This window comes from Scylla paramamosain, chromosome 43 (genome assembly GCF_035594125.1).
Source record: "Scylla paramamosain isolate STU-SP2022 chromosome 43, ASM3559412v1, whole genome shotgun sequence".
Lineage (NCBI taxonomy): Eukaryota > Metazoa > Arthropoda > Malacostraca > Decapoda > Portunidae > Scylla > Scylla paramamosain.
In genome coordinates, this window is record NC_087193.1 from 10979784 (window position 1) to 10992283 (window position 12500).

At 44.6% G+C, this 12500-nt stretch overlaps 1 protein-coding gene and 2 non-coding genes across 3 annotated transcripts in view; all 3 read right to left on the minus strand.

Annotated features, from left to right (window-relative positions):
• LOC135093759 (uncharacterized) overlaps window positions 1-12500 on the minus strand; it is a 148254-nt gene that overhangs the window by 30561 nt on the left and 105193 nt on the right. The gene's annotated exons all lie outside the window — the stretch shown is intronic.
• Trnav-cac (transfer RNA valine (anticodon CAC)) lies at window positions 6255-6334 on the minus strand. Its single transcript has one exon. It is a non-coding gene; the product is annotated as a tRNA-Val (tRNA).
• Trnav-cac (transfer RNA valine (anticodon CAC)) lies at window positions 10247-10324 on the minus strand. Its single transcript has one exon. It is a non-coding gene; the product is annotated as a tRNA-Val (tRNA).

Sequence of the window (12500 nt, forward strand, 5' to 3'; positions counted from 1 at the left end):
AAAGCCATTCAAAACACTGCTCCAGGTCTGCTCTTCTTGAGTACTCCCCCTCCCGACCACGTGTACCTCCGCCTCCCTTTATCTCCAGGGACACAACAACTTCCTTTGTTCAGCCGCGCGCCTTTTCCGTCCCTCCCCGCCGTGGCGCCGCCTCTCCACCGCCCGACTACACACACACCGCTCTATCACTCTACTTAAGTGCAGAGTGTGGCGGTACAGACTATTGCTATTACGCTAGTGTGTGTGCGTGGTATCCAAGTGAAATAAGGGTGTCAGGAGGGTTATATGGAGTAAATATAAGCAGGTTTGATATAAGGAAATATACGTACAGGAAGGCGCTGGTTTTCAAATTGTGGTAAAGCAATAAGATTTCTTGTGGCGAGTTTGCAGATTTTCAAAAAGATCAAATATGTAAATTTATGAAATACAATTATGTTTTATACAGGGAATCCCAAGGAATGTGCTAGTATCTTTCACCTTCACCTTCTACGCTCTTATGTGTCAGTGTCATATTCGGTGACGGGTGTGGTGAAACAAACCAGCCCATATTGAGAAACGCTTTGTTCTGTCATCACAACTATTTCCAAAGGCCACAGAGTTGATTAGCCGGGTTCTTAAGAATGTTTCGCATGTTAGTAACGTAGAAATCTTATCTATCTACGACTTAAACCGTAAAAACACATAAAACCAGTGCAACTTCAACTAGAGCCTTTTGAAATTAGTCGGGGTGCGGTGCATGCTTTACAGAGGCACCTTCGACTTGAGCCAGACAGTGGTGGTAGAGAAGCGCGGTAAACGAGCAGCAACATGTCTGAGCCACTGAGCTGCGGACACGTGGTGCTCCCCGCCGCCGATCGAGGCTCCGACGCACGCTCCTTCAATGTATTTTTATTTTTATTTTTGAATGGAAGTAGATAAACGTGTGTGTGTGTGTGTGTGTGTATGTGTGTGTGTGTGTGTGTGTGTGTGTGTGTGTGTGTTCTACTCACACGGCAATAATGGTAAAAATTCATCCTCCTTAAAAAAAGAAAAAAAGGCTTTATCACTTCAAGCAAACACAATTCCACGAATCATATCTTCCCACAACTGACACGAAAACAAACAACAAAATATACAAAACTATCCGAGCAACTAATTCATCTTCCATACATCACCATCATCATCGGCATCAACACCATCACTATCAGGAGAGAAGGCTTACCCAAGTATCCCGTTAATAAAGAGGCCAACAGGTGAGGGCACAGGTAAAGGCCCCATTCTCCCTTATGATTGGTTCCCCCCATCCTCCCCTCCCTACCTCCCCAACAACTGCTCTGACCAAAGTTCCCTTTACCCCGTTTTCTCTCGAGCCTTTTTGGTGGTGCGCGATTTCAGGTTTGACTTAATTAAAAGTTATGAAGGGGAGGAAGTTTGTTGTGGCTTTTCCTGGAACGCTGGCGGGAAATCGTGAGTAAATATTGATTAATACGTTGATATCTTTCTCCTTTTGGTAATGAAAAATGAAAGTACTGGAATAATAATAATAAAAATAATAATAAAAATAATAAATCAGGTGCACGATGGTAGTAGAAAAAGGAGTAATTACAGATCAACGCACGCCTTTCTCGTTAACACCATTACTTAAATAAATAAATGGGTAAATGATTAATAAACGAGTAAACACGTACAAGAATAAATGGAAAACAATTAGAATGAACGAAAAAAAATTCGGTACAAAACTGCTTCACGACTCATCAATGAACGTTCTCAAGAAATTCCTGGAATTAATTGGATTTCTTGGTCATTCAAGGCGAGAGAGAGAGAGAGAGAGAGAGAGAGAGAGAGAGAGAGAGAGAGAGAGAGAGAGAGAGAGAGAGAGAGAGTTACCATTAAAGTCTTGAATCAGTGAGATACAGAAATCAATTACTTCAGGAGGAGGAGGAGGAGGAGGAGGAGGAGGAGGAGGAGGAGGAGGAGGAGGAGGAAAAGAACATCAAGAAGGCCAAGAGTGAAGAGAAAAATGTGCGAGTTAATTTTCTTCCATTTTCTATTTCTATTTTACTTTCTCTCTCTCTCTCTCTCTCTCTCTCTCTCTCTCTCTCTCTCTCTCTCTCTCTCTCTCCTCTCTCTCTCTCTCTCTCTCTCATTTATCATTCAATCATCACATTAGCTAATATTACCTAATTCCTTTCACCTCGCCTCCGCTTCCTCCTTCATCCTCCTCCTCCTCCTCCTCTCCCTGTCTCTTTTACCTGGAAAAGGAGGGAGCTTAATGCACTGGGTCCAGCTGGTATGTTTCTGGTGTGTCTTCACAAGTAACGCCCGAGGGAAGCCTGGGCGCCGACAACAAATACGAGAGTTCCCCTTACACTCCCCCTTTCCGTTTTCTTTGTCACCAACAGGAGCATTAGAAAATATGACCCCCTTTGTTTTTCAGAGAGAGAGAGAGAGAGAGAGAGAGAGAGAGAGAGAGAGAGGGAGAGAGAGAGGATGGGGGTTTTGGGAGGAGGGAAAGAAGGAATTTTTTTCCCTTTGGTACTGTTGGTTAATTTTCCATAATGCACAATTTCTTTCTCCTTATTTCTCTCTAGTTTTCTCTCTCGGGAGGCAGAAATGGGAGGTTGAAAGGGTTATGGACAGCTTCTCTTACTCTCTTGTTCTCCTTCTCCTCTTCTCTCTCGTTCTCCTTGGTGAAGTGAAAGACGTGGGAAGGCTTTTCTTAATTGTCTTTTTCATTCCCCATACATTCACTTCCCCTCCTGTTTATTTTTCTCTACTTTTTTTTCTATCTCTCTTTCACTCAGTCTCTTTCTCTATCTCAGTTCCTGGTTCTTTCTTTCTTGCTCTGTTTCCTTTTGTCCTATCTCTCTCTCTCTCTCTCTCTCTCTCTCTCTCTCTCTCTCTCTCTCTCTCTCTCTCTCTCTCTCTCTCTCTCTGCACGTGTCCTCTTCCGTTCCTCCATTTCGCTCTTTCCTTTTGAACGAGTAGATATCCCTTCTCTCTCTCTCTCTCTCTCTCTCTCTCTCTCTCTCTCTCTCTCTCTCTCTCTCTCTCTCTCTCTCTCTCTCTCTCTCTCGACCTACAAGGGGGCGAGGGCCACTTCCGCTCCTCCCCTCCTCCCCACCAGGCCTCGAGGACGACCCGCTGTAAAGGTTTAAAGTAACTCCGATGACATTAAAGGATGATCCATTAGCGAATACTTCCCTCACCTACTGCCCCCACCCCCACCCTCTCTCTCTCTCTCTCTCTCTCTCCTCTCTCTCTCTCTCTCTCTCTCTCTCTCTCTCTCTCTCTCTCTCTTTCTGGGTTTTAAGGGGCCTTCTGCGAGAGAGAGAGAGAGAGAGAGAGAGAGAGAGAGAGAGAGAGAGAGAGAGAGAGAGAGAGAGAGAGAGAGTCAAGATTAATCTCACAGGCACACACAGACACACATTCTCTCTCTCTCTCTCTCTCTCTCTCTCTCTCTCTCTCTCTCTCTCTCTCTCTCTCTCTCTCTCTCTCTTTCATCCTCCTCCTTTTCAAAACGTTTTCATGCTATAATGTCTCGCACGAAGCCATTACCTCGCTTTGTTTCCTCCTCCTCCTCCTCCTCCAGCACTCATGAGAAGCTCTTGCCTCTTCTAACCTGACCCGTGCCTGTTTTGGGTCACTTGTATGCAGTGTGTGTGTGTGTGTGTGTGTGTGTGTGTGTCATAATTGTTAGGTGTAGAATTAAGGGGCCAATAGCTTAAGTAGGGTTAGGTAAAGTTCGTTAGGTTAGACTGAATTATGTAATGTAATGTTAGGTTAGCTTAGGTTAGGATTATTCCAGACACCAGTAAAGAGCTTCCCTTCCTCCATAACCTTACACTGTCACTCTCACCTCCACCCACCACCACTCTATAAATTGCTCCCGTGGTCAGCTGGCTGGTCCAAGACACACACTAACCGCCCCTCAAGGACTCCTGAAAATGCTACAGGATATTACACTGTTTACTAGAGGTGCTCGGCGACCGCTGATAGACACTCCAGCAGGGCCATCCAGCTGTGAAGAGTTATTAGGTAATGGGAGATGATGCTGAAGGAGGAGAGAGGAGAGAGATGGGGAAGAAAAAAAAAATAAATAAATAAAAAAAAAATGGCGGACACTGGTCCTTACCTGCGGCGCTTGACCAGAGGGAGACCCCCGGGTCCCTCTATTGTTTCAACTCTTCTCTTTGCTTTGTTTCGATACTTGTGGTTTTGGCCGAAGCCGGGTTTGGGGATCATGGGTTTGCACCCTTCAGCTACACGCCGCGGCAGGTGCCAGGCCGCCACCCCGAGAGGCGGGACACGACCCCCGGCTAACACCCGGTACCCATTTGCTGCTGGGTTGAACAGGGGCGCGGGTGTGAGGAGATCGCCCATCCTTCTCCGCTCCGCCCGGGGATCGAACCCGGGATCTTTCGGCTGTGAACCGAGCGTGCTAACCACTGCACTACGGAGTACCCGATAGTTACCAGCACATCTTTCCGTACAGATGAGTGATGGCCTCCCCTCCGGTTTTCCACTGATGCAAATGCTTAATACAGTTAGCGCACCTCAACTCTGTCGCCGCCACTCCTGTAGAAGTGTTGACCCTTGCTGTGTGTGTGTGACGATGATGATGATGATGATGATGATGATGATGATGATAATAATAATAATAATAATAATAATAATAATAATAATAATAATATAAAGCAACATCAATACTACTACTATTACTATTTTTCCAACAACAACAGCTACTACTACTACAATTAATAATAATAATAATAATAATAATAATAATAATAATAATAACAATAATAAAAATAATAATAATAATAATAAATAGTTTACTTCAAGTACAGCCACGAGGCTGAAGACATATATATTACTACAGTAAAGTTCTTGGAGATTACAGAGTAATGGGGGTTACAGTGACAGGTGGAAATGTTTTACCATGAAAATTGAAAGACATTATATGAGTTTGGTGTGTGTGTGTGTGTGTGTGTTTGTGTGTGTGTGTGTTGAATCTCGAATTGCAAAGGAGAATCCTGGCAGCTCTCACAAGAAGGTGCTCAGACAAGCCTCGAGTTTTGGCTCTGCATTTATTTACAGCAACTAATTTTATCTGAATCAAATTTGTATCAAGTAGAAAGGGAAAAAAAAAAAAGTAAAATGATGGTTTTCCCTGGTCCCCGGTCTCTCCTGAACTGCGCAGGAGTGTACAGTCACCGTGTAGCACAGTCACCGTGTAGCAGTCAGAGGTTGTCACTATATTTTTTGCTCAGAGGGTTTTTCAAGAGGGGCCGTGAGACCAGCGAGTGAGTAATAGGCTTGACGCCTTTCCCCGGTTGTTGGGGACCTCCGGCGCAGAGATGCCAGACCACTATCCCGGAAAAGCGAGGCTGCACGACCCTCGACTGACACCCGGTACCCACTCACTACTGGGTGTGGACAGGAGTGCGGGTGTGAGAAGGCCGGCCGTCTGTCTGTTACGCCTGGGAATAGAGTTAGGGATCTTTTGGTCATGAGCCGAGCGTGCTGAGTCGCTGACCACTGCACTACGGAGTACCTGATAGTAACTCGCACTCCTCGGCCAGATGATTCCCTATATTCCCTATATCACCCTGAGTACAATCCTTCCCTTGATACAAAATACTTAATAAAGCCAGCGCATCGCAACTGTGGCCACCACACCTGTTGACGCTTTAAGTGGTGTGTGTGTGTGTGTGTAAGTTTGAACCTTGCTTTGGAAGAGAATGCTTTTCGCCTCACCAGCCCAGACAGTTTTCACTGGAAGCTGCTCAAACATCCCTCGACTCATATACATGTGAACATCAAAGAGGAGAGAGGGAAAAAGAAACGAGAGAGAGAGAGAGAGAGAGAGAGAGAGAGAGAGAGAGAGAGAGAGAGAGAGAGAGATGAGAGAGAGAGAGAGAAGCAAAATGATGGTTTGTCCTGGTCCTTGCCGCGGCGGGGCCGGAGAGAGATCCCCGATCTCTCCAGAACTGACATGTAACTTTCCAGTCACCGTGTCGCACAGAGTACATATTTCTTTGCTCAGAGGCTTTCTCAAGTGGGGCCGTGAGGCCAGCGGGTGAGTACTAGGTTTGACCCTTTCCTCGGGGTTGGGGACCTGGGTGCCTTGCGGCGACCCTTTAGCTCCACCACGGAAGTGCCAGACCACCATCCCGAGAAGCGAGGCACGACCCCCGACTGATACCCGGTACCCATTCACTGCTGGGTGGACAGGGGCGCGGGGGCGCGGGTTTGTGAGGAGACCGCCCGTCTGTCTCCGCTCCGCCCGGGGATCGAACCCGGGATCTCTCGGTCGTGAACCGAGTGTGCTAACCACTGCACTACGGAGTACCCGATACTTGCCACCACACCTTTCCCGCCAGGTGAGTCACCGCCTCCCTCCTCTGTCTCCGGCCGCGGCAACCTTCCATTGATGTCACCAAACGCCGCGCGGTGCGTCAAGTGTTGCCGCCACTCCACCACACACACACACACACACACACACACACACACACAGAGAGAGAGAGAGAGAGAGAGAGAGAGAGAGAGAGAGAGAGAGAGAGAGGAGAGAGAGAGAGAGAGAGGAGAGAAAGTAAAACATTATAATCAGGAGAGGAAAGCCAAGATGGGATGCAGAGAAAGAGAATGTCGTAAAGGATGAGCGAGAAGACGAGGGAAGTAAGGGATAATAATAATAATAATAATAATAATAATAATAATAATAATAATAATAATAATAATAAAAATAATAATAATAATAAAGAACCCGTTGTCAATGAAAAGAAGAAAAATACCGATGGAAGCTCAATATATATATATATATATATATATATATATATATATATATATATATATATATATATATATATATATATATATATATATATATATATATATATATATATATATATATATATATATATATATATATATATATATATATATATATATATATATATATATATACGAAAGATGCTAACAACTTACCAATAAAACACTCATTAAATAAATAAATAAATAAATAACACGAGGGAACGATTGGAAAGTAAAAAAATAAATAAATACTCGCACACCGGCAATTACAAACTAATGACTTTATTTTTCTAATTCCTCCTAAAAAGTTTATATATAATTGTCCTACACGTATTTCCCTTTGTATTCTATTATTCATCTTCTTTTCTTCTGTCCTTTTTTCTCTTGTCTCGCGTTTCATATACTTTCTTTTATTTTATTTTAACCTGCTCCTCCCTTCATCTCACTCTGTTTTCTTATTCATACTCTTCACTTCATTCTATTTTCTTTTCCTTTTACTTTCTCTCTACATTCCTTCACCACATCCATAGTATCTGTTCCTTTCCTTTCCCTTCCCCTCTATCGTGGCCTCCCCTCCATTCCATCCCCTCTAAACTACGTCCCCCCTCCTTTCTCTTTCCCATAATATTAATCACTCCTTTCTTCCTTCCCTTTTATACGTCTTTGCTTCCCGTCCTTCCCTACCTCCATTTGCTCCGTCCAATGACCTTCCAGAACAATACACTTATCGAAAAACACAGTATGGGTTGTCTCGTCTGGATGGCAAGAGGACCGCTGGTAAATACTAATGCTGGGCTATTGTTCCTGCCTTCTGCCCCTCCTAGCCACTCCTCGCATGGAAAGTAACGCTACAAAAAAGCTAAATGTGTGCCGGTCATTTACAGTACTTAAGTTCATGTGGCACTGTAAGCGATAGTGTGTAGGGGGGAGATGTATACAGAATGCATGAAGTGGTTATTACCAGAGCATTAAATATTCACTCTTTTCGCTGTGATGTGCAACAACTCAAAACACACAAACACACACACAGATGGCTTTAAACCAAGAAAAGGTGTCTCAGAGTGTTTAGTGATTAGGAAAGATATGCCAGATACCAGTGAAAAGGTAAAACGGAAGCTGGCAGCCCTCCCTCCACTCACCTCAGCCTGCTCGGGTCATAAACACGTCGCTTCATCTGACACTAAGCTATAAACTAACGTAATGGATTAACAACTGACTGAGATACACTCCGAGACAACCACGATGCACAACAACGCACTAAGATACTGATCTGTTTTTAGGATGTATATGACGTTGGGAAGGGAGAAATGTTAGGAATGTGAGGATATTCTCAAGGCAAGGATTTCTGGACGAGGGTGGGGAGATGAGGAAAGGCGTTAGTGCTGGCTGGGATGTATTGAAGGCATGGTGTTAAGATACGATGGGCACTGGGACTGTAGCATGAAAAGAGGGGCCCGCTTCCTTCCCTCTCTCTATGATCCGTATTCAGAAACGCTTCGCTTTCTTACCACGACAGTTTTCAAAGGCCACAAAGATGGTTAGCCGGGTTCCCAAGAGTCTTTCTTCCGTTAATAATATGTAAATTTTATTAATCTGTCTTTAGAACCGTGAAAACACTCTTAAAATCCCGCATAAGTTCAACTAGAGCCTTCTGAAAGTAGTCGGGGTGCGGGAAAGACGCGTTCCAGAATACTGTCCTATGCTCGATCACTGGAAAACGCTCTGGACAATGTGACGGGCGCGTGGCTATGTTTACTGATGCCAGGGTCTGTTACTTGTATGGAGGAGAGTATAGAGGCATTACGTTCTGGTGGATGTGCAGCGGATGGCAATGTTCTGAGGGTTTAGGTTTTTTGGTTATGTTTGCTGATGTTTACCGATGTTTTTTTTTTCTTCAATGTCTATCATGTTCTACCAGTTGTGAGTTTATTTATTCATTTATTTATCTATTTATTTATTTTTTTTGATGGAATAGATGTGAATTATGTAGTAATGATTGATGATATTATATGGTTATGTTTACTGATGTCCCCCTTCGATGCCTGTCACGTGTTCCGTCAAACATACGATATTCTTAGGGATGTGGATGAGGTCGGTCTTAATGTAGGCTGTTTGGACAGTTTTATTGATGTCCTCTGTGTCTGTTTGTTACAAGGGACGCGAAATATTTTCTTGACCACATCGCCTTGTCTCGTCTCGCTTTTGTGTTGGTTCCGCGGAATATATTGCATGGAGAAAGTAAAATATGCCAAAAGACAAATAGGTTACTACAGAACACAATAGTCTCTGTAAAATATAGGAAAAGACATACAGAGGGTTAATATAGAACATAATAGTCTCAATAAGATGTAAACAAACACAAGGTTAAAAACAAACATAAAAAATTTGCGACTTTGAACTCCGAACACATTTTTATGGTTATACCTGAACAACACTCGCCATGCTAAAAGTGTGTACAAATTAATACCAGCACATTTACTGTTACAAGTTCAAGATCGAGTCCTTTATGTTAAGTGCAAAATGCTAGATTACACACTGCACCAAAAACCAAATCGCCATCTTTCATCTCTCATATTTGCTCACGACTCGAGTTCGAACCCAGCAAAAAAGTAAGGTATTTTTTCAGCCATCATTTAGTGGAAGAGTATCGCTCACATGCTGCCAATAACTCTGTCCTCGAGTACAAATGTAACAGAGAACTTCAGAGGCCAATGAGAGAATCTAGAAGGCTCCTCAAAAAATCGTGCCTGGGAAATTAATGCAAGTAGCCGACCATCTAAGTTTCTATTTACCTGCAGGCCGATTACCTAAGCCTGCAGGGACAAGGCCTTTCACAGCTTCGTCATATTACATGTTATGAACAGCTAAACATATCTTCAGGCGTATGCATTTCAGGAACTTGGACGCGAGTAATGGTGCACGTCCACAAGGACGCGGTGGTCTATAAAAAAGGACGCCGCACGGAAGAACTGAAGTGCGTGGGAGTTCCTTCACACTCAGGCATCTCTTCGTGTCTTCTTCGGAACATTCTTTTTTTTTTTTTTTTTGTGTGTGTGTGTGTGTTTCATAGCGTGTGTGCTCATAGCGTTTACAAAAGTGCATTTCACCTATTAATTTCCATGTTACCTGATTGTACCCAATGTATGAGAAGTGTGAAGAAAAAAAAAAAAAAAAATGGTGGGTCCTGGCGCGCATCAACGACGTTCCACTGGAGGGAGACCCCCGGGTTCCTCATCTCTCTCTCGAATTCTCTCTCTGTGTCAGTGGGCGTAGATACGCTGTCGAGGCCGAAGCCGGGTTTGGGAGTCTTGGGCTTACACCCTTTCAGCTTCCCGCCGGACACGACGCTAGGCCACCATTCCCGAGAAGCGGGACACAACCCCCGACTAACACCCGGTACCCACTTCCTGCTGGGTGAACAGGGGCGCGGGTGTAAGGAGATCGCCCATCCTTCTCCGCTCCGCCCGGGGATCGAACCCGGAATCTCTCGGTTGTGAACCGAGTGTGCTAACCACTGCACTACGGAGTACCCGATATATGAATGCACAGCTTCCCAGGCATGTGACTCACAATCTTTCCCCCTCCCCTCCCCGGCCCCACCTTTGCCAGGCCGCCTTCCATTGATCCATAGATGTCACCTGGCGCAGCGCGGAACCTTAACTGACACGCTTCACTTGTAGATAGTATTAAAAATTCAATTATGATACCAGATGATGACGCCAACCTCCTCATGGCAGACAAAACATTAGATCAATTGGATCCAAAAGTACATCGGGGATTAGATAATATGTGCATAAGTATATGTGTGTATGTATGAATAGATGTATGCATATGAGTGTGTATACGTATGTTTGCAATAATATATATACTCGTATATATATATATATATATATATATATATATATATATATATATATATATATATATATATATATATATATATATATATATATATGAAAGTACGATTTTTTTTCCCACCATTTCTCTATTGCTGCCCTCAGCATACCCCACAATATATTAACAACTGCTCAGCGGCCTGGTGCAAAAGAAACAGTGGAATTGTACATACATATTTAAAAATGCAGTGCTATGCAATAAACTCAATCAATCAATAAAAAATTGAATACTACTACTACTACTACTACTATCCTCATTCCCCATCCGCCAACGATCCCCTAAATGCTGTTTAGTATGTGGTACGTTATTTATATTTAGTATTAATAATAATACAAATAAAATAATAATACAAATAAAATGATAAATAAAATAAATAAAATAGTAAATCAAAATCAAATAAAAAACAATGTTTATTTTTCTGTAAATGAAGAATGACAAAATAATGCAAAATGGTGGGTCCTGGTCCTTCGGCCGGGTGCTGGGGCGGAGAGAGATCCCCGATCTCTCAACTGCACTGTACAGTGACTGTAGCTCAGACGCTTTTGCTTATTTTAAGTGGGGCCGGGAGGCCGCGGTGGTACTCGGCTGCCTTTGGTCTCGGCGCCTTTCCCGAGGGTTGGGGATCTGGATGCCTTTGTCTCGGCATCCTTTAAGCCCCGGCATAGCAGGTTCCAGGTCACCATCCCGGGAAGCGAGGCACGACCCCCGGCCGACACCCGGTACCCATTCACTGCTGGGTGGACAGGGGGCACGGGTGAAAGGAGACCGCCCATTTGGACTCCGCTCCGCCCGGGGATCGAACCCGGGATCTCTCGGTCGTGAGCCGAGCGCGCTAACCACTGCACTACAGAGTACCCGGACTCTGACTGCACACCTTCCCGGCCAGATGAGTCACCGCGCCGCTCCCCCTCTGAGCGGTGCGAATGACTGGTGAGACTCAAGGTCTCCGCTGTCTGAAGAGTGTAAATGGTTCACATGCATTGTTTTGTTAGTCTCGCGTGCCTCGTGTTTATTACTGCGATGGTGTGCGCCGGGTGAGGAAGCGTGAGCTAGGCATGACCTTCACTCTGCGCTCAGTGAGAGAGAGCTGGGCGGCCTGCTTAGCCTTGACCGCCCGACGCGTCCTTCAATGTCTTTACGTGAGAGAGAGAGAGAGAGAGAGAGAGAGAGAGAGAGAGAGAGAGAGGAGAGAGAGAGAGGAGAGAGAGAGAGAGAGAGAGAACAAAATTGGTGGACTCTGGTGGACGTCACCTGCGGCGCTTCACGAGGACAGAGATCTGTTCCCTCCCGATTAGAATCGTTGTTTTACTTAGTTACATTAATTTTGACTGTGGTTTGGGATCACGGGCCGGGCGTCGCTCCTCTGTGGGAAGCGCATGGTCATAATCGTCTCCAGGCATTTTTTTTAACACTTTATTTAGACACACACACACACACACACAAGAACTAAGAGTCGCGTCACATCAAGACAAGTTTTTAACACACGCACACACACACACACACACACACACACGAGCTAAGAGTCGCTTTCCTCACAGCGTCCCTCCCCTAGCTAACATCCAACGGCAGGACGGGAAACTCGCGCCTTCCTGATGACACGTTCGATCCACTTCCCACGCCATCACGCCACCACGTCCCTCCCCACACCACATCCTCCGTCATCCTCCCTGTTAGCCCTCGTGGTGTGACGCTGCTGGGAAAACTACCCTGTATTCTGCCTCTTGCTGCTGTGGTTTCAAATTATGATGTGTGGTAAATTATAATATTGAGATGACTTATGTTGCGTTTGCTTTATTTTTTTTGTGAGG